The sequence below is a fragment of the Schistocerca americana genome, chromosome 3, assembly GCF_021461395.2.
Source record: "Schistocerca americana isolate TAMUIC-IGC-003095 chromosome 3, iqSchAmer2.1, whole genome shotgun sequence".
NCBI lineage: Eukaryota > Metazoa > Arthropoda > Insecta > Orthoptera > Acrididae > Schistocerca > Schistocerca americana.
The window spans coordinates 669,127,368-669,150,910 of record NC_060121.1 but is presented as its reverse complement, the minus strand read 5'-3'; positions in this window follow the sequence as shown (position 1 = coordinate 669,150,910).

Below are 23,543 nucleotides of genomic sequence, written 5' to 3'. Positions count from 1 at the left end.
CTGAGAAGAGAGGGAAACCTGACATGAGGTCGACTGTCTAGAAAAGGCTGACGTCTGTCAAACAAGATGTGGCCTCCAGGATTCTTCAAGAAGGAGATTGGAAAGACCATTAACTATGGAGATTAAGAAGCGAGAAACGACATTAGCTGCAAACACCTCGCAAGTTATGTATTAGAAACTTTAATCGAGACTTAAGGAGGAGAAGCAGTAGTATACAGTTTGTGATCACCAGACATTGTGTTGTCAATCAGTATTAAATCCCAAACCTTTCCAAAGTATAGCAGTATGATGTGGCATGGTTTGTGCAAGTAATGTTGTTATGGATGACTATATTCAAAAAAAAAAAAAAAAAGAAAAGAAGAACTTACTTTTTCTTCTCTTATATAGATTCAACGCAGTTGCCTACTGCTCCCATCGATGACCGACGCCTTTACTCCATGTGAGATGTATCACATGAAGGCAGCCAGAAGCTCATCAGTGGAATAGCAACCTTGTTGGTCCTGCACGAGAGAAACAGTTATCTTTGATAGCTGATGCCTAATGCCCTCCTCACACGCTGCAGGTTGGTCATGTACTCACCAAGAATGTTTTCTGAAAGTATGCCATCGTTATGGCGAGTCGTGTTTATTTCCCCTCATATATGTAATTCCTATGTGTCTCTGATGTGTTCATTTCTCAAGTGCCTTCGAGTGTGCAAACGTATGCATCCCTGTAGCCAGTCGAGAAACAGGTCAGCAGAGCATCCACTCCGTACAGACACACAATGATGCAATGTGACTTTCCCCAGATTTAGCTTGAGGGCCCAAATGTAATAATATTTCTCTTTGAGGCATTAAGTATATTTGCCACCGGCAACTATGGGGCTTCTGGCTCATAGTTTATAAGTTTAGGACTGTCATATTGTGATGTAAAATGGTTGGGTTGGCTATATGCAGGAAAAGGCGTGTGGTGACGACAGGGACCAGATGGAAGTTCACATTCTCAAATACACACACACACACACACACACACACACACACACACACACACACACAGTCACACCCAAATATCTTACTGCCATAAAAAACTGAAACAGCTAATGAGTACATGCCTCGAAGCCACCACCTTTGTCTCGTAATCCTTTTTTTTTACCCTAGGGCTATCATCTTTGTTTCCATAGTTTGATCTCTGTGCCTCGTAACTGCCATTATGTCGCCTTAGTTCGATCTCTATACCTCTAAACCACCGTGTTTCACCTAACAGTTTGGTCTCTGTAGCCGAGAGCTACTAGCTCTGCCAGTTCGATCTCTGTGTCCCAGAGATACTATCTTCGAATGATAGTTCGATCTCCCTATCTGGGGCCATCATCTTGATATGAGATTTCGATCTCTGTACAGTATAGCTACCATCTTGCCGTTCTAGTTCTATCTCTATGCTCCAAAGATGTTACAAGAGTAGTTCTACCTCAGAATGTCATGGTCTGCCATCTTTGTTCCCAGTTAGATTCCACCTCGGAGCCACCCTCTTTGTTATCATACTCTGATCACTGAGCCCCCAAAGATATCAGATGTAGTATATATAAATGTAAAAAAGTTGCATAGTTCGTTTACTTTCATTCTATTATGTCGTATAGGATCATAATCTGGGATAACTGAGCAAAAGTTTTTAGCGTGCAAAAGCGTGTAATAAGATTCATTTGTGGCGTAAATTCAAGAACATAATGTAGAAACCTTTTCAAGGAACTTTGTATTCTAACCACTGATTCTCAGTATATCTATTCCTTAATTAAATTTGTTGTGAGTAATGAGTCTCTATTTCTAGCCAATAACTCGATAGGTAGTGTCAATACCAGAATGGGAACCAATCTACATAAAGACCTAAAATCACTTACCATTGTCCAAATAGGCGTCCAATATTCAGGAACATACATTTGCAATAAATTGACAGCAACCGTTGAAAACTTGGTTTTAGATAAAGCACAATTTAAACAGAGTTTGAAAGACTTTTTGATAGGCAACTTCTTCTACTCTAAAGGTGTAGATCGTTAACAGGGACTGTTAGACCAGCTTACGTAAAAATGTATGTTAGATTTCAGTGTTGACAGCACTTAGTCAACAACAGTCAAGATTATATATTTTGTGTGTGACAGATTTATTAAAAGTTTATAACTATGTTTCAATCTGACAGGGCATCAATACTGTAAATATTAGCGGTTCCACTTCACTGTGATGTATTCATATGTATTGACAATATCCTGACAAATGATCTGTGACTATTATATTCAAATGTTTTCTATTTTTTAATCTACATTTTCCACGTTGTTCAACACCCACGAGAAGCATCTCACTTTTTGGTCTATGGAATGAAAACTGAATCTAATCCAGTCTAATCCAATCTAATCTAATTGTATTGGCAGTTCAATCTTTGACCCTGCTGCTCCACCATCTTTGTTCTCTTAGTTCAAATAACGTAACCAATGAGTTTACTGCATGTGAATAAGTGAATGACTGTTGTCTAGCTTTTGAACTTAACGCAGGCTCTCGCCCTCCACATTGCTGTGCTCCCTTTACTACCTAGAATGAAACATTTGTCATTTTTTGATGATAGTGCTAATTTACTCGTACATTGCTTTGGACGAAATTAGACAATGAATAGTCGATTTACCTTCATCATTTAGCACCTATTCTAAGTGCTAAATGGCACAACAACGGTCTCGGACTTGTTTCAATGTCGCTTCTAACTCACCTTAGAGTGGATAAAAGCAATACACTACCCACCAGTTACCAATGACTAGGGGGTTGTGTATGCAGTTATCAAAGCCTGCCTCCTTGGTACTGCAACCCGCACAGTGCCGAACACTGTGCTGTGTCATATTTGTAACACCCTGTACAACGCTCACCTGCCTGAGTCTGATCGTCAGGTCACAGCATATTCGGCAATCAGAGCCTGCGTCACCGGCACTGGAACCTGCTCAACGCCGGGCACTGCGTGCTTGCACTGCATATGCGGCGACGATCTGGTGCCTGCCACTTTGGTTGATTTTCTGTTCATGATGTAGCTGTTGTGATCAGTATGTACCTAAAGATACGTGTGTTAACACTGCAGGCAGCGCAAACAGTTCGTAGTTTCATCTTGTGCTTTAAAGTTTGAGAGGTGGCAGAAGCCCCCTCTCATATTTCTATCTTACTCTGAGTAATTCGATTTTCCTAATTGCATGCGGTGAAAAGTTGCTGTTCCTTCACACGCGGACTTCCCACGCAGCGTCTCTCGTCACCCGGGTGGTCCGGTGACAGGCGGGCTCTGCTGATCTTGAAAGGGTTAAGCCGACGGGTGTGAGGGAGTCGAGTGAATGCTTTCCAGACGCCGACATTGTCATAAGAGTGGCGGAGACATGCCCGCAGGGGCCTGAAGGAGCGGCTGGGCTAGAGGTTCCGTTACTTCGCAGAAACTAAGTGAAAACACTTTCTGGCAGACTACCAGCAAGGTGTGGGAATGACTTGTGTCCCCTGGCAGTCTTGGCGGGCAAATTCCCGCGTTTTCTGCAAAATCGTAACTGTGATTGGCTCGCTCAGGGCATAGCTCCGTGACGTAGCAAAATCGGCGCAGAAATTGGCGCCAAGAATCTCCATTGGTGGAATGGTAGTGCTTCGGGAATAGAGTGGAATTTTCCGCCGGTTTTCGAGTTGCTGATTGGAGCGTTTAACCACGGCCACTGTCGTGGGGGCGGGAATGTTCTGTGTTCAGTTTGTATGGGTGCTCTGGTGGTAGTCGGCTCTCGCCTTTTGGTCGGGGTAGGTTACAAGACTGAGCTCTCGCTGCTCTGGACAGCCAGCCTTCCGTTGGCTGTCTAATATACTCTTATTTAATTGTAACTGTTTGACGAAGTTGCTGAAGTTTCGACATCAACGTAACTATCCAAGTACAGTTGGCAATTGAGCGTTCTGCCTACAAGCCGCCTATGTTGCCTGTCTTGAGCAGTTTTAGCTAAAGTTGACTGTATCAGAGTTACTGTGTGACTTCGCTTGTTAAAATCAATCACTGTACCGTCAGTGATTGTGTGGTGAGCCTCCTTCGTCTCCCTCAGAGACGCATTTGTATTGCTAGGAAGTCTTTAGTCTGGAACAACCAGGCCAGGATAATTTGTTTCGGGCTATACTCGCGACATTATCATCACCACGACGGGACATCGAAGCAAACAGCCATCGCCTCCGGTACGCGAGATCGTGTCCTTGCAGTTAAGAAGACAGCTTGGTAATGTACATCCGCAGCACCGGCAAAGCAGGCGATTTTTCTAGGTGATAATCAGAGCTCAGCAGAGCGCGCCTGTTTATCTTTTCTAACTTTGTTCTGTCTTGGGTGTTCATTGTCTGAGTTCTCACTAATGTAGCAGCAATTAATGTTGGGTTGGCTGCATGTCTCTCTTAAGACTTGAGTTGCAAGGAATTGGCTTCACATACCACTTCATCACAAATGTCACAATCTAGTTTAGGGACAACTTCACCTTCACAGCATTTATTTGAGTATCCAATTTGAGCCAATTTGATGTATTGTAAATGTTTCATGTGTTTTTGTTTATTATTTAGTTATAGTTATAATAAATCATATTGTTATGTTGGACAGAACTTTCATTCTGTTAATCGGTAGAGCAACCCTATCATTTCTCACTACGTTAATGAAACTTTCCTTTATTTAACTTACTTATCAAATGAAATTATTGCAGGTGCCAAACTCTTTTCTACTCCACTTGCAGGGTAAATTACAGTCAGTTCGCGTTTCTTTTTAATCCATGTGCAACAGCAAAAGTCGGAGTTAGGATAGGGGGGGGGGGGGCTTAGAGCATCATTTACATATGTAGATTCTAGAAGAACTTGGTGTTAAATACCCTGCTAGCCCCGGCACCTCGCAAGTTTTGCAAGGGAAAAAGATTTGAACGTACAGTTAATTTTGCTCCGAAATCAATAACCTATTTTTGTTATGCCATATTTGAAACCATCTGTGACCGAAATGTAAGCACTTTATTTACTTATTATAGTCTACAGTTTTCTGATATTCCAAGTATAATGTGCTATAGTTTGATGATAGCCTTGTCCAAAATGTTGGCACTTCTGTTCTATCAAAAGATGTTAAGGAACGAATTTTCTGCACCCCTACGCTCATTACAAGTTTTGCACTAATGGCTCAGCTCACCAAGGACAATTTTCGGGGGAACAAGAAAATGCATTAATTCTACACTTCAAAGCTATAATTGATGTCACTGACTGGCTCTACAGGTTGTTCATGGTTGCCATTCTAAAGAAGGGTGCAACAGCTATTGATCGGATGGGAGCCAGGGCTCTCTAACGAGCTTACAGACTGTATCTCCGTTCCTTTTCAGAATCAGCTAGTAAATAATACCAACAGATAACTCTGAGATAAAATCTACGGCATGTTTAGCCACTGACGTCACATTTTCTGACTCTTAAGCTCAAAAAACCATAGTAAAAAAGACAGGTTTGGAGAGATTTCTAATACTGCTTGACATGAATTACATATTCTCGTAATACGTGCATCGTGATTGTTCATTTATGGCAGCTTCTGGGTGCTATGTTTTTAATCACCTTATGGACTATATACATGAGCGTATATGACATATATGGTGTCATTTATCAATCTTAACCGATGCTATGGGGTAGCCTTGTGAGGAACTAAAGCGTGGACAATAAGCAGTTCAAACAAGAAGGGAATAGAATCTTTTTAAATGTGAGACTCCAGAAGCATGCTGAAGATTGTATGCATAGATCGAGTAACTAATGAGGTGGGAAAAAATTTATGGCGCAACTGAATTAAAACAAGGGATCAGATGATAATACACGTCCTAAAGCATCAAGGAATCCTCGTCTTGGTAACTGAAGGAAGTGCGAGGGATAAAATTTGTAGAAGCAGACAGAGGGATGAATACAATTAGCATGTTCAAATGGGCGTAGGACGCAGTAGTTATTCGGGGATGAAAAGACTTAACAGGACATAGTATCGGGGAGAGTTGCATCAAACACTGGGACAAAAGATCATAACAAGAACTGGTGTACCACCCTACGCTGTCTCTTGGTATTATCGTGAGGGAGTATTCTTTGAGCTGCAGAAAGTGATGGAAGATAGAGTTATCGAGCGCGACTGCTACGGTCGCAGGTTCGAATCCTGCCTCGGGCATGGATGTGTGTGATGTCCTTAGGTTAGTTAGGTTTAAGTAGTTCTAAGTTCTAGGGGACTGATGACCACAGATGTTAAGTCCCATAGTGCTCAGAGCCATTTGAACCATTTTTTTGAGTTATCGAAGTGGCCAAGTCATGACGGTAGCACACGGTTGGTGATCGACTTCCGGCATATAGGTACTATTATAGTTTCAGAGACGGGCCGACCAGAGAGACTTGAGAAATTAGTACAGAAGTTCCATGGGGTGACAGTATTCTCTCCGCTTGTCGCTGCGGCCGAGCGGTTCTAGGCGCTTCAGTCCGGAACCACGCTGCTGTTACGGTCGCAGGTTCGAATCCTGCCTCGGGCATGGATGTGCGTGATGTCCTTAGCTTAGTTAGGTTTAATTAGTTCAAAGTCTAGGGACTGATGATCTCAGATGTTAAGTGCCATAGTGCTTAGAGCCATTTGAACCATTTTTTTTTAAACTGGTGCTAGACGCTTTTGTTGCTATCCTACTATTAACATTTTTACCATGTTCCGTGTGAGAAGAGTTTTTCAGGTTTTCTTCAATACTGTGAAGTGGATCTCCGAAGGAATCAAAGCCGCCTGGGGACAGAAGAAAATGTTACCTAGAAACAATGCGTCTTCAGGCAATCAGGTGAATTATTGCACAATAGATGCACTAGTTGAAGCTGATAAGAACATTTCGCGCCTCAACATGACATATAGTACGGTAGCTATTGCCAAAGTAAACATTACTCAAAATTAGACAGGAGGTAGGTACATCATAGATAAATTCATGTTACTTTCGGTGTGAGAAAAAATTCCATGGCAGAACAGCAACAAACCTTGCTGACTGATTGGAGGAATGAAGTGTGTTGACTGGCCGCTCAACGTAGGGAGACAGAAAATTTTGCAGAAGACTAGGGAAGCGTCGCATTTTTTGTGTGGGACAGTGGAAGAGACCGCGCAGCAGCAGCACAAAACGAGCTCTTCGGAGTTACTGACTGTTTGAGAAGCAGTGGCGCTGCAGCGTAAGACGCACTCGTTTGCTAGAAACTGCTTTGCAACCTCCCTCGAGGGCCTCCCCGGAGAGCACAGTCGTGGAGTGTCGGGGGGCGCGCGACGCCTCCTGTGTGCCTGCTCGCGCCGATCCTTTTAAGCGCGATCCATTTCCGACGGCCGAGAAGGAGCTCTTGGGAGCATTAAGGGACTTACCGCACCAATTAATTGAAGTCGTTGGCGAAAGCAAGGGGCTTATGCCGGTAAATGGCCTACTGCGACGACGGGAACTGAGCTGACGGCTCGCTACGGTACAGTACCGTTAACAGGCCGACCCGTGGGATCGCGCATTTTGACGTTGTCTGGAGTGCTATGTTTTTAGTCACCTTATGGACTACGTAATCGGCTTCAAGTGGGGTCTCCGCAGTCAACAGACATTTAGCACGACTCTTCCATCTCTGCTTTCGCAATTCACACTGAAAGAAATCGCTCCCTCTCCTTAGGAACAGTGCAAAGACACCATGATGGCTGACGTGGTCATTTAGCGCAGGAACAACGGTATTACGTCCACCTCTGTTGCTGTTATAGGGAACGTTTCCAGTTTATTTTTGATATACAAAGACTGTCACCAAGCTCGGATACGGCATTGCGGTATGTCAATAGAATAGCAGCCGAAAAAGGAAGACGACATAGGTATAGCTGAGAGTTTTAAATTCTCCGTTGCGTGAATAACGTAAATGCATTACAATATAAGTCTTACTGTGCCGTGACTTTCAGTTTCAAGCGCAGAACATTAGAATGTAACTGCCTCCCTACACAGAGGTGAAAAAATCATGAAATACCTCCTAATATCGTGTCGGACCTCGTTTTACCCGGCGTAATGCGGCATTTCGAAGTGACATGGACTAGCAAGTCGTTGGAAGTCGACTTCAGAAAATAATGAGCACATGCTGTCTCTACAGCGGAAGTTTTGCTGGTGCAATATTATGTGCACGAACTGGCCTTTCGGTTTCGGCTGGCAAATTTTCGATGGGATTCATTTCGGGCGATCAGGGTGGTCAAACTGGACCCTCGAATTGTCGAGAATGTTCTTCAAACCAATCGCGAACGATTGCAGAGCGGTGACATGGCGCGTTGTCATCGATAAAAACGTCTTTGTTCGTTGGAAACATGAAGTCCGTAAGAGGATGCAAATGTTGTCCAAGTACAGCCACAGGACGCAGTCCATTCAATATAAATACAGCCCAGATGGTTATGGAGTCACCAACGGCTTGCACAGTGTATTGTTGAAAACTTGGGTCCATAGCTTCGTGGGGTCTGCGCAACTCTACGGAAGCGCCACCGCTTTCGGTGGCCTGAAGTGAATGCCATCGGCCACCGCGTTGTCCGTCGTGAGAGGTAATACCTGAAATTTGGTATTCTCGCCACAATCTTCACACTTTGTCGTGGAATACAGGATTCCCCTACGATTTCTGAAACGGAATGTCACATGCGTCTAGCTCCAACTAACACTTCGCGCTCAAAGTCTGCTAGTTCCCGTCGTGTGGCCATAACCATGTACGTAACCTTTTCATCTGACTCAGCTGAGTACAAATGAAAGCTCCGCCAATGCACAGGCCTTTTGTGCCTAGTGTATGCGATATTTCCGCCATCTGTATGTGTGCATATCTCTATCTCATGACTTTTCTCACTTTGGTGTGTGTTTAAATCGAACATAAGATTGTCCACGCGTGGGTGAAAAGAAAATTTCAAAAGACAGATTTTGTTAAGAACAAAATTGTTTGGCATCTATTCACGCATTGTGAATAACTTTTGCCTGTGCCTTGAGCTAACTGAGGACGTAGGCATCATCAGCACTACTACCCATTTCACAACGACTGACCCCTCATTTTGAACTCATTTGCTGGTTACACGGCATAGTGATCATCGATGTGTTGTACCTTCCCGTTATCATTGAAATATCTTCTTTAATTTCTTGTATGGATAGTACGTTTGAGTTGAAAAATGGGGGTGATACGAGGTGTACAAACCTTAAGGACAAAACCGTCTTGCACATGATGTGTCTGCCAAGCAGCGCATTTTTCTATGAAACTTGGACCGTGAACAGAAAAAACGCTGTTACAGTTCAGTGCAGAAGTTACTTTTAAGAAAAAATCAATGATATGAACAGAAATGATACTCTTGTTCAAAGACAAAATTTACATAGAACTCACGGCGATTTGTAATGGTCTCCTGATCCGACTTAGAAAAGGTGGGTGTGTGGCCACTTCGGACGGCAGTGCATCCTCTACAGAACACTCCCATGCTCACCGCAGTGTTGGTAAGGAGTTCTTATGGTAGAGCGTTGCGTTCTTCCCGTAGTGCTGGGTTGGAGTTGGTGCAGTACATCTTCCTAATGCATCCCACACGCCCTTTACGCGATTTAAATCCGGGGAGCACGCAAGGCACTTCTTTCGCCGAGTAACCTCTCATTCTAAGAGTTCCTCCACCTGCGCTGCTGGCAGCGATCGCGCATTATCATACATAAAATGTAAGTGAGAGCCTAATGCACACCTGAAAAGGCACAAGTGAGGAAAGAGTACAGTGTCACATAACGTCGACCGGTGAGTGTACCGAGTTCGAAGATTTGAAGATCATTAAACCCATGCAACATTATGCCTCCCCACACCATAGCAGTTGGATCTCCAAAACGCTCATGTCCAATAATGTTCCTGGGGCCATTACATGTTGTCACCTATTGCCTTATGAGGGTACGTCCGGAATCACTACTCAGACTGAGTCTGCTCTCATCCGAAAAGAGCATAAGACCCCACTCCTCGTTGGTGAGTCTGCTCTCATCCGAAAAGAGCATAAGACCCCACTCCTCGTTGGTCCAGTGCCGCCGATGTGCAGGTGTCAACGGAACAAGACGTACTGGTCGTCATGCAAAGAGTCCACACCGATGCAGTCGCCGTGCTCCCTGAAAGCGAGTGTCGTGCACTCTTGATAAATGTGGTTACAATTTGACGCGCGTTTGATCAGGGTTCATTCTTGACTGCTATATAGATCAGCGGTCACCTACTGCTGTAATTGACCGTGATCGACCACCCTCTCTCCTTCGGGCAATAAACCATGAGGTTCGGAACAACGCTGTATGCAGTACAAAGCTTCTTGCCTACACTCGTCACACATCGTCGTTCTTCCGGTTACTGTCCCCCGTGTGGCGCTCTTCGGATATCGTCTCTGGGCCATGCTGTAACGAAGAATACCATCAGAGCACACTGTAATCGTTCACTGATTGATATACACTGACTTTTTCCGTACCTTCAACTGCCTCATGTTGCGAATCAAGCCCCACTTGTCACTAGAGTCACACTGATCTCCTGCCATGTGTTGCCCAACTTTCTGTGGCGACAGGGACACCTCTGCCAACATGCTACCGAACTTTCTTGCATTGCTACCGAGTACTTAATGCTTTATTTTACTTTATCTACTTCGTCCTTAAGTTTTGCAGAGAAGCGTATTTATGTGAAAGCGTGTTTTTTCGAACATTTTTGGCGAATACCTACTTTGATGAGTCGTAAATGCCAAAAAGTAATTATCAGAAAAAAATTTATTCTGCAGAGTTGGAGAATAGGCTTTTTTTTGTATTTGCAGGCGGATTTCCATTGTTTTCTGACTAGTCGTTAAGTGGTTGTATTATCAAACAAAAGATGCTGAGAGATTATCGTTGCAGCTATTGCAACGGAGAAAGCACGTGTGTAAAGTTTGAACTTTTCTTTTCGTTATAACTTAAGTTACTGTTAGTGAATACTCCGTGTTTGTCAATGAAGAGTCTGTAAAACAAATGCTTTAATAGTTGTTCTCTATGCGATGCTGTAATGGAGCGTATTTGTCATAGGCGACTAGCACTTATGCCTCAGTGAAAAAGGGCAACGTCGTATTCACATCCTAATAGAGCACTGCAGCGTTCAGTTGCTGCGAATAGAGGGCAATAAAATGGAAAATTGCGTGTGGACACTCGATACACGAGCAGCTCTCAATACATGGACAATGACATGTATATTTTAAAAGCAAAAGAAAAATCTATTAGACAGTATAATTCTTCTGCGTTTGAAGCCGCATTGTCATGTGTAAAATTCCGACGTTTCGGCGACTGTTGCAAGGTGCCTTCGTCACGGTGTATTGCTAACTGCAGTTAGCAATACAACCTGAGGAAGGCGCCTTGCAACAGTCGCCGAAACGTCGGAATTTTACAGATGACAATGCGGCCTCAAACCCAGAAGAATCTTATTGACTATGACAACAGCTACGGAAGCCTACGTTTACAAAAATCTGTTACTTCAAATGAATTTTGCTGGAAAGAATAATGAATGAAGTAAAATCTACCTTAATCGCTTTCGCTGCTGGCTTCGTCGAAGCTGCTATTGCAGTCGTCATGTTCTGTTAGTCACACTGTGTAATCATAAGATGAGCTGAAAAGCAGTGGTCAGTCACTGTGAAACGGATAACAGTTCGTCCCACTAATATTTCGTTGCGTTCACTGTGACGCTGTGAGGAGGCCCTTCGTTTGAACAACGTTGCTGATATCCTGTAACGTAAATAATATTTATGACGTTTCTCTCTTTCTATTTTTTTCAGTGCAGAAAGGTAGTGACGTGGGATGAGCTTCACGGCCGGGTCAGATGGGACCGGGGGGGAGAGAGAGAGAGGGGGGGGGGGTAGGTATGACAGCCGAATGTGAGTGTGTGTTTGCGTCCCTCCCCAATAGTTTTTGGAACGCTTTTTCAGTTTTCACAGTCTTAACTGACAAAAAATAATACCGTTGAACGAATATATCCAAGATTAACTAATTACACATACAAAAACTCGCTCTGCAGCAAGAATGAATGGTTTGCAGGATATACTAATGAGTCAGTAAATCAAATCCACTTATATTATTCATTAAAAAGTCAATATTCCAAGTTTTAATAATTTGTGTTGGTACGACAGCAAGTGATGACGTAGCGCGATAGCTAAGCACGAATTTATATGAGTGGTTGAGAATAATGCTTACAGCAAATATTGGTATTTATTTACGGAAATATGCTTTTGATATTGTTTTGACAATAGTATACTTAAGTTGACTTTGGCGAGTCTCCCACTCTGATTATCAAACCGGTTTTTTGCAGTTTTGTGTTTTCTCCGAACAGATTACGTCTGTTTCATGTTCTCCCCCAGGATTTATAAATAATAAAAGTAATTTTCGTGTGAACGGTTCTGAGGCTCAACGATGGTTTTGAATTCAAAGTTAAGACACAGTTTTCGTATTTAAAATTTGGCCATTTACTATTTGGAATAGAGCTAACAAAAACTAGGAAGCATTTCAGTGTCTGTGTCTTCTAAGTGTTCGGATGAGTTACAAAAGATGATTTAATTAATGGAAATGGAAATTCCGTGTGGCTAGAGCCTCCCGTCGGGTAGACCGTTCGCCTGGTGCAAGTCTTTCGAGTTGACGCGTTTTGATGGGGATGAAATGATGAGATAAGGACAACACAACACCGAGTCCCTGAGCGAAGAAAGTCTCCGACGCAGCCGGAATCGAACCCCGGGACGTTATGTATGACATTCCGTCGTGCTGACCACTCAGCTAGCAGGGGCGGACATTTAATTAATAATTTAACAATATTGCACAATTTGTAATCTTCGTCTTTTGTTTCGTTTTGGAAATTAACATGGACTGTATCTATGATACTAGTGCTCAGAGGTTTGTTTACATGTGATGTGCATTTTGTCTGTTACCATAACTTATGTTTCCTTGACAGCTGTGTGGTTGTAGATTTGGTTGTAAGTCTACATTGCAGATAATTTTCAATAACCTGTAAAATCCTACCAATATTTCTTGTCTATAGAACTTACAGTCTTTCTACAAATGTTATCTATCGAAATATTGTATGACCGTGTCCAAGCGGTTCTAGACGCTCCAGTCTGTAACCGCGCGACCGCTACGGTCGCAGGTTCGAATCCTGCCTCGGGCATGGATATGTGTGATGTCCTTAGGTTAGTTAGGTTTAAGTAGTTCTAAGTTATAGGGGACTGATGACCTCAGAAGCTAAGTCCCATAGTGCTCAGAGCCATTTGAACCATTTTATGAACAGGATGAACAGATTGTAAAGGTGAACTAGAAAGTTTTACTGAATCTACCGATACCATCTCCATAATGTTGCAGACTGGGTTGTTCATGTGAGGAGAAATGTGGCGAAGAATAATCCGTAGACCCTTCGCTCTCTGACGATTCAACAAGGACCCTCGCTTTTACAATGGCTCTCGGAGGATGTACTCTGACCCTCAGAGTATGCGCGTAGGTTAATGGGCATACTGCTGATCCGACTATCTCAGTTACCATTTGTGTACTTCCAAAGACAAATAGTATACGCGCAAAGCCGGATGACAGTGAGGTATATCTTTGGTGGCCCTACAATTTGTTCTGGAATGGCTAGGGATAAATATGTGTATTTACGTAGTCTTTTTTTCGTGTTCTTCAGCTCTTGTAATTTTGTTTTTGTACGTACCCTTCATCTCTTCATGTTGTTCTACTCTTGTTTCGTTACCATTTTGGTTCAAATTAGGAAATGGTCAGTTACAGAATTGCAGATTTGTTTGCTGAGAGATCAGATCATTTTCGGAACGCAAGCCATTGTATACGGCTTAGGAGTTGGTGCTAGCTCACAAAAGAGGTAGAGGTAGTGATTGTGATGTTACTCTCTGTCCAGCTGATGATCTCTTGGAAGAAGACGAAATACGTTCCGCTTACTGACTGTGCTTGTTAGTGTAAATATTTCCTGCCCCGGTACTTAGGTACCGGTGTTGAGAAGGCTTTTAGCTGTAGTTGCTTTGGTGGCGTTTTAACAAGCCCGGAGTGTATCAGCCCGCCGAAATTGCCTGATGTTAGCTGGCATGTGTCGGACAGACGCGCCGCTTGTAATCCTCAGGGAATCAGCCAGTGTTACCGTGCCACCTGTCGAGCTGAGAGGCCGGTCTGCAGCGTGCTCCGGTCTACACGTTCGGCGTCAGTGGTCGCCTGGTCGCCATTCACCCTCAGTGCTGGGCATGCTGCACCCCACTCCCACAGTCCCGTTCTGTCCCCGTATGTACGCGTGCGTGTCCCGATGATGAACCACGTGCCTGTCCCGTCCAAGACCACCAAAATTCACGATCTGGACTCACTAAAACATAAGATTTTAGAGATCGAAACACTTACAAAAACTAATACAATGACATTTACATACAGAATGAAATAAAATGTTATCCCCTTCCATCACAACAACTCAGTGGCTACCACATTTTTTTCTTGCAGTTCTACCAGTCAGAGTCTATAAATAAGTGTACTAACGTTTGTATGGTGAAATGAAATGTTTTCTCACTGTGAAGTTAAATAAATGTTGGTTGTAAGCTAATTGTAAGCAAACACCCTGGCATAGTCAGGGCGATGCGATATCTGCAGAGAGTATAGTTAACTGGCAGTTGCATTACCGCTGGGCGCGCAATCGCACCAGTAATTGAGTAGAGTTCAGAGCAGAACGTAGGAGAGTGCTGAGAGAGAGAGAAAGTCGATTGGAATCGCGCTGCAACTCTTGTGTTTAGAAGTGGTCGTGTTGCAGTGGTGCCTAAATATCTAATGATTTAGAGAATATTTGATGAGGAGGCGAAATATGCGGCATTAAGTGGGCACAGTACAATTACTGCAAGAAGATGTTAAGTACCACGAAGAGTACCGTGGGAGCAATTGTATTTGTTACGGAGCTACAAGAAGAAGAGGCTGTGCCACACACTGTCACGATCAGTGCCTTACACTGCGCCGGTGTGACATCTCAATCTGAAGTATAATCCAACTATTACTTGGCCAGACTTGTATACGGTCAGCTAGTGTCTAGTTCATTTGTTTGAATAATACCGAGTTATTCCAAGGGTTGACTATTAATTTTAGGTAAGGCAAGCTATTTAACGTAAGTAGGATCCATTCTAACCATTGTTCATAATCCGAGAGGGAACTAATAATTGAGAAACTACTACTGTGTTTTTGTTAAAGAAATAATAGTAGTTAAAAGTTCAGTAATTCGCAAAACAATAACTATCGCAAGTGTTTCAGTCTAGTAAACAGCAGTTTGAAAAACAATGCTTAACAAAGTAAAATTCAGTAAAAGATAGTTTTTGTTGTACTTTTCCATGGATAAATAAGTTTTTATTTTTATGTAACTGCAATCAGTCCAAAATATGCTAACATCTTGAGCCAATAACAGTTGAAATGGTATAAAGTAATTAGCAGCAGTCATTAACGAATAGCAATAAAAGTTGAAGTCACAAGAAACCAATGAATCCGTAAAATCACATATTACAGTCGAAATTTTCACTTTGCTAATTATGTAAGTGTAACTCACAGGAAAGTGATTACTGAATTACGCCTTATCATCACCTCGCCTTATCATCACCTAGTTTTCAAGCTAGACGACAGCATTCAGTAATGAATAAACGTGTATACCTTTTTGACTAAAACTAAAGCGATAAGCAATATGTTGAGTAATGCCAAGAATTTTTGCACTTACGTAGCTGTTTACTAGTGATAGGATTTTGTCTTTCTTTGATTATCACTAACTGATTTCCATGAGCTGCTACTTAACTGAAAGGTATCTAACCAGTGTGACATACCATTTCAAATCACCAGAACAATATTCACCAGTTTTGCACTGTTTTCGCCTTGTAACAAAACCAAGCATTCTCACGTAAGTTTATCACCTTTAACAGGCAGTGATTATAATGACAGTAATTTTGCTCACTCAGTGAGCTGGCGAGCGTTAATTTTATTCAGTTCACTAATTAAACTTCTAACATGTTCTAAATTTAACTAACTACTGCAATTCCATCCCGCAAAATTTGATATTCATTTCACCCTAAACGAGTTTTTACTTCTAGTCGTCATTGCTTCAAATAGAGACCACTGGCGATTCGGTGATAACTGCACCTACATTTCACGGGTTTCATTTATTCTTCGGAGTAGATACATTTCCCACGCAACAGGGAGCTTTGTGTACACGGACCGCTGAAGTCTAATTAACCAGAAGTGTAGTGAGTGGCTATACCCTAGAACACTCTCTTGACTGAAGTCACAAAATTTCATGTCCAAGCCGGCCGCGGTGGTCTAGCGGTTCTAGCCGCGCAGTCCGGAACCGCGCGGCTGTTACGGTCGCAGGTTCGAATCCTGCCTCGGGCATGGATGTGTGTGATGTCCTTAGGTTAATTAGGTTTCAGTAGTTCTAAGTTCTAGGGGACTGATGACCACAGATGTTAAGTCCCATGGTGCTCAGAGCCATTTGAACCATTTTTTCATGTCCAAGCAACAGTGAGACCCTTCAAGATTTATCTCTGTAGCAACAAGCTGTTACACAATTTTACAAAATTTGCTCAAGACTCTCACTTGTATTCAAGTAGTTCACAGATTGTTAACGAAATCTGTAGCGACAAAGGGCTGTAAAGTACAAAACTATTGAAATTATCCTAATTCCTTACTATCGCCTAATGTGCTATAATTAATTAGTTGACTTCTTTACATGGTAGGAAAATCAAAGAAAATAATTTGATTGGGAACAACTAATTCCTACACCTCGCATGCAATATCCTCGTTAGTACTTATTGCTTGTCACGCACCCATGGGTTGTACGTACGAGGGTTATCCCAAAAATAAGGTCTCCCATTTTTTTATAAGTACATAGACCTGTTTATTTCTACAATGGTTTACATCAGTTTACAGCTTGAACATTTAGCTATTTTTCGACATAATCACCAATTCTGTCGATTCATTTTTGTAGATGCTGTGGCAGTTTTTGTATGCCCATGTCATACCAGCTCGCCGCCATGCTGTTCAGAAAGTTATGAACCTCTTCTTTCATCTCGTCGTCAGAGCTGAATCGCTTTCCGGTCAAATGTTCTTTTAACCTAGGGAACAGGTGATAGTCACTAGGCGCCAAGTCAGAACAATAGAGTGGGTGGATGATCATGTTCCACTGAAACTGTTGCAGGAGAGCAACGGTTTGCCAAGCGTTGTGTGGGCAAGCGTTGTCATGGATAATGTGTACAATTAACGCTGACAAGTACTGTGAGACTCTGAAAAAACTCAAACAGGCAATTCAGAACCGGAGAAGAGGAATGTTGAGCAAGGGCGTACACATTCTCCATGACAACACTGGCCCACACATCGCTCGGCAAACCGTTGCCCTCCTGCAACAGTTTCTGCGGAACATAATCACCTACCCACCATTTAGTCCTGACTTGGATCCCAGTCACTAACAACTGTTCCCTAGGTTAAAGGAACATCTGGCGGGAAAGCGATTCAGCTCCGACGACAAGATGAAAGATGAGGTTCATAACTTTCTGAACAGCGTGGCGGCGAGCTGGTATGACATGGGCATACAAAAACTGCCACAGCATCTACAAAAATGAATCGACATAAGTGGTGATTATGTCGAAAAATAGCTAAATGTTCAACCTGTAAACTGATGTAAACCATTGTAGAAATAAACAGGCCTATGTACTTATAAAAAAATAGGAGACCTTACTTTTGGGATTACCCTCGTATTTAGAGCTAGCGCCAGCATATTATGATTTAAAGTAGATTTAGGTTTCTCAGTACGACTGATTATTCGCTAAGGTGGAATATCGACGCGTGTTGCCTCGAAGTTATCAGATATACAGCTGCTCCGTTGCCTGCGGATGTTATGATGGTACACTACTGGCCATTAAAATTGCTACACCAAGAAGAAATGCAGATGATAAACGGGTATTCATTGGACAAATATATTATACTAGAACTGACATGTGATTACATTTTCACGAAATTTGGGTTCATAGATCCTGAGAAATCAGTATCGAGAACAACCACCTCTGGCCGTAATAACGGCCTTGATACGCCTGGGCATTAAGTCGAACAGAGCTTGGATGGCGTGTACAGGTACAGCTGCCCATGCAGCTTCAACACGATATCGCAGTTGATCAAGAGTAGTGACTGGCGTATTTTGACGAGCCAGTTGCTCGGCCACCATTGACCAGACGTTTTCAATTGGTAAGAAATCTGGAGAATGTGCTGGCCAGGGCAGCAGTGGAACATTTTCTGTATCCAGAAAGGTCCGTACAGGACCTGAAACATGCGGTCGTGCATTATCCTGCTGAAATGTAGCGTTTCGCGGGGTCGAATGAAGGGTAGAGTCACGGGTCTTAACACATCTGAAATGTAACGTCCACTGGTCAAAGTGCCGTCAATGCGAACAAGAAGTGACCGAGACGTGTAACCAATGGCACTCCATACCATCACACCAGGTGATACGCCAGTATGGCGATGACGAATACACGCTTCCAATGTGCGTTCACCGTGATGTCGCCAAACACGGATGCGACCATCATGATGCTGTAAACAGAACCTGGATTCATCCAAAAAAAAAAAAAAAAAAAGACGTTTTGCCATTTGTGCACCCAGGTTCGTCGTCGAGTACACCATCTCAGGCGCTCCTGTCTGTGATGCAGCGTCAAGGGTAATCGCAGACGTGGTCTCCGAGCTGATAGTCCATGCTGCTGCAAACGTCGTCGAACTGTTCGTGCAGATGGTCGTTGTTTTGCAAACGTCCCCATCTGTTGACTCAGGGATCGATACGTGGCTGCACGATCCGTTACAGCCATGCGGATAAGATGCCTGTCATCTCGACTGCTAGTGATACGAGGCCGTTGGGATCCAGCACGGCGTTCCGTATTACCCTCCTGAACCCACCGATTCCATATTCTGCTGCCGGCCGAAGTGGCCGCGCGGTTCTGGCGCTGCAGTCTGGAACCGCGAGACCGCTACGGTCGCAGGTTCGAATCCTGCCTCGGGCATGGATGTGTGTGATGTCCTTAGGTTAGTTAGGTTTAACTAGTTCTAAGTTCTAGGGGACTAATGACCTCAGCAGTTGAGTCCCATAGTGCTCAGAGCCATTTTTGAACCATATTCTGCTAACAGTAGTTGGATCTCGACCAACGCGGGCAGCAGTGTCGCGATACGATAAACCGCAATCGCGATAGGCTACAGTCCGACCTTTATCAAAGTCGGAAACGTGATGGTACGTATTTCTCCTCCTTGCACGAGGCATCACAACAAAGTTTCACCAGGGAACGCCGGTCAACTGCTGTTTGTGTATGGGAAATCGGTTGGATACTTTCGTCATGTCAACATGTTGTAGGTGTCGCCAAGGGCGTCAACCTTGTGTGAATGCTCTGAAAAGTTAATCATTTGCATATCACAGTATCTTCTTCCTGTCGGCTAAATTTCGCGTCTGTAGCACGTCATCTTCGTGGTGTAGCAATTTTAAAGGCTAGTAGTGTAGCATCTGTCAACAGGACAGAATACGCGACTGTGCGCATTATAAGTTAAGTCGTGTTCGTGGGCGCCCTTTCCAGCATTTCTTTGTTGCGAAGCTCGTTAGAACAATAAAATGACACAGCAAAATAAGAAATTTTAGAGTAATTTGATACGTTCCTTCTTTAACATGCATTTCTAATACCTTTCACCACTTTTTTTCTATTCTGCTTTTCCAACCTGTCATCCTTTTCAGTGACGCTTCTCCTGTCACGTCCCTTTGTCCATAGCGGTTTCCCTTTGTTGATGAACACTGCTTCATTTTATTTAAATCATTTTAGTACAAATATCTCTGTACTTCCTCTTCTTACAATTACTGTTGATTAACACGACTGACATTGTAACAAAATACGTTGCATCTGTTTCATGTATTCAGGTTTTACATCTACTTGTAACTTCCTTCCCCCCATCAACTATAAAAACACCATCGCTCGCATGACACTAACATACTAGTGCCAGCAACATAATTTCCACTCATCGTCCTTTTGTCAAGTCACACCTTTATCCATGAAATAACGTTGCGCTCATGCTATTTTGTTCAGAGCGAGCCACCTTATAACGTCCCTCGGCGCTTCACTGGAGACAAAATAAAACCACATCTTTATCCACAACGTAGTGCTGTGCTCGTACGTCTTCGCGCAGAGCAGTCCACCTTGTGATGCCTCTTGTCCCTTCCAAGAGAGACAAAAACACTCTGCTGTGAGACCATAAACAAAACTGCACGCCACTCCCTGGTGAGGCGATACACAACATGCAAAAACATTTCATCTTCCTCTTTTAAGGTGCTGTTCCAAGAGCTGTCTTCCCTAACAAAGGACACTCTTCTACGACAGTTACATCAAGGTTTCTACCTTTTACACGTACCCTGAAAAAATTTAATTTTCAAAATGGTGTGGCGCCCATTTCTCCCGCCAAACATATTTTCCTCTAACTAGCTATTACCGTGGCACTCAGCAGTCTCTCTCTCTCCTCAGTGTTCTCACATCAGATTCAAGTACTGTCCCAGTAAGATTAGAAGGAGAGTAGCATACCGTCTATGTGCTGTATTCCTTAGTATTGAAGCAAAGACACAATTCCGTATGCAGTTAAACATTTATAAGCGACATCATTCTTGTGTTGTCCATATTTGGTCCGTCTGTACTCTTACCTCTTCTTTCCACATCTTACACAGTTATTACCTTCCAAATATTATCAACTAATCCTGTCTCTACTTTCTGAATATCTGTATACTATATTTACAGTGTTGTATAAGATTTCATACACAACGGTAAGAATAGGTGGGCTAAAGAGTGGTGCGGGAATTGTTGTAAGAGAGCAGGACAGAACAGAAATGATTAGCGAACAACAGAACACTGTAAACAGAAGATTTACTTAACTTTTATTTCACCAAATGAATGAAGATTTATTAGAAATATTGCAGCAAGGAATAAAATCCAGCCATTATAATGTCAACGAGGATGAGACTCCCTGAACTAAGTACAAACGATGCTGTCGTAGTCAGTTGGCTCCAAGTGCATATGGGCTGTCTGCTGTGGCAGAAGAGGGCACTCATAGGTCAGAGCCGCTGGAAGCATGTCTCAGTGGGTAGGCACCATTGGGTACCCCACATCCTACGAGACCGCTGTTGGCATCACACGGAAAGTTGCAATTCTGTTGCCAACTTCACGACGCCTGTAGAGCGGTATCGATATGTGGTACCACACCCCTCTCTCCCGGACCCCCTCACAGTCGGTGTGTAGTGTAGATGAATGAACGACGATGGTGAAGGGCTGGATGCAGGTACTAATGAGGAGACGGGAGCCAAAACTGAGACCGGGCCAAGCCCCTGCAGGGACCTGACATGTGCCCAGGGCCCGCTCAGGCAGAGGTCACGCAGCCCTTTGCAGGGCAGAGCAGCCAACGAAGATGGAGGCATCTCGATGACCACAGTGGGACCCAAGGAGAGATGTGGCAGCCACTGGGAAGAGGGGCTCATCCCCAGGCGACTCTGGCTTTCGAGACAGCGACGATGGTGTGGAATTCCATTGGCTCTGGGACCAGTGTCGAGGCCGCGTCGCCTGCAGGAGCTGCTGTGTCCGGGCAGGCACGGAATCTGAAAGCATAAAGCCTGCGGCAGGATTACGCAATTAACACGGAAGAATTTGATTCTGGTGGGTCTCAGCAATCCTCGCAGTCTCTGCAGTAAAAAGAGGGAATATGCGTGAATGCGTACGATGGTGCCTCGCTCCCAGTGCCTCTGCCTGCCCCATAATCTATAAAAGGCCAAATGTTAGTGTGAAACTTTGCCTGTCTGTGCGGAGTGAGTGCTTCCCGCTGGAACGGGTGCAGCAACGGAAGCAACGCGCAGTGGCGCCATCCATGTAACATCTCCGTAGGCAATGACCTGTTGCGTGGCTAGGAGTAGTAGGAAGGCAAGAAGATCAACTGAGCTTGATCCATGTGCGGGAGGCAAGAAGTTTGTGCTTCTCTTGCTCAAGTGTTCACACAAAGCATTCAGCTTTGCCATTGGATCGTGGGTGGAACGGCGCAGCCATGATGTGGTTGATGCCAGAAGCAATGCAAAACCATTCGAATTCGACAGTAGCAAATTGATGTCCGTTGTCAGTCGCAGTCAGTGCAGGCAAACCCTCGAGGCACATTGTCGACCACTAGGCCTGGATTGTAGAACGAGCCGTAGTATAGTGCATAGAAATCACGAAGGGAAATTTGCTGAAAGTGGCAATTACAGTGAGCCAACATATATTCCAGTAAGGTCCCATGCCATCCAAGTACAAACGTTGCCAAATTGCCTGAGGTTTGGGTCACTTAAAAAAACTGCTGAGCTGGGGCTGACAGATGTTCAGCACGGGGTCGGTATGAGAAGTCGAATGTTCAAGTTGCACGTCCAGACCACGCCGAGTGCAGTGACGTCGCACCAACTGGTAGTTGCTAACGACGCCCCAGTGACCCTGGTTCAGCAAACGAAGCACGTCAGGCTGGAGACATTGGCGAATTACAGAGCTACGAACCAGTCTGGCTGAATGCGGCCAACAACTGAGGATGCAGTGCAACAGAATCTTCAAATCAAGATCCCCTGCTGTGGCCCAGGCAATTTTCCGGTGATTAAGCGGAAAGCTCTGCTGTCATCAGTGTCTTGTATCATTGCTGCAACAAGAAGCAGAGGACTCGTCGACTGTGGAATCATGACCAACAGGGAGGTGACAATGTGCAGCTGCACTGGCATGCTTAGAAGTGGTCCTATGTACAATCTCATATTGGTAATTGGAAAAAAAGAGCCCTCCGTTGCAGCTTCTGCGCTGTGCGAGATGGGACTAAGAAAGGGTAAACAAAGATTGTGGAGGTTTGCGGTTAGTCATCAAGCAAAGTTTCCTACCAAAAAGATAGTGGTGAAACAGTTATATACAATGGCGAGAGGCTCCTTTTCAGTTTATGAATAACTGCACTGAGCTTCGTTCAACATCTTCAAAGTAAAGGTAATTGGCCTGTCAGCAGCAACAAATTCACGCGAAAAATTGCACCGAAGTTATTAGAGGAGCATCCATAGCCAAGACCACAGGTTTGACTGGATAAGAATGAACAATGCTTCGATCACTAAGCAAAGCAGCTTTCGCTTTCTGGAAAGCAGATTGACACTTTTGCAGCCAAACAAAGCGAACATTCTTCCTGCACAACCAAATGCAAGAGTGTTTCTATTTGAATGACGATAGCAATAAACCGGGTGTAATGTGTGAGCTTTCCTAACACAGACTGCAATTATCACACATTGCATGGGGATGTAAGGTCATGGATAGCAATAAAATGTGACTCAAGTTCGGTCTGGAAGAACATACATTTGTCTCTGTTACTTTTCAGACCAGCTACAGACAGTATTGGAAACAGAGTGCGCTGAAATGCAGCTGGTGTGGAAGCACTGCCAAACGGCAACCTCAAAAATTTGAAGAGACCCAGATGGATGTTAATGACAAAGACCTCTTGCGACTGTTCATCCAGAGGAATT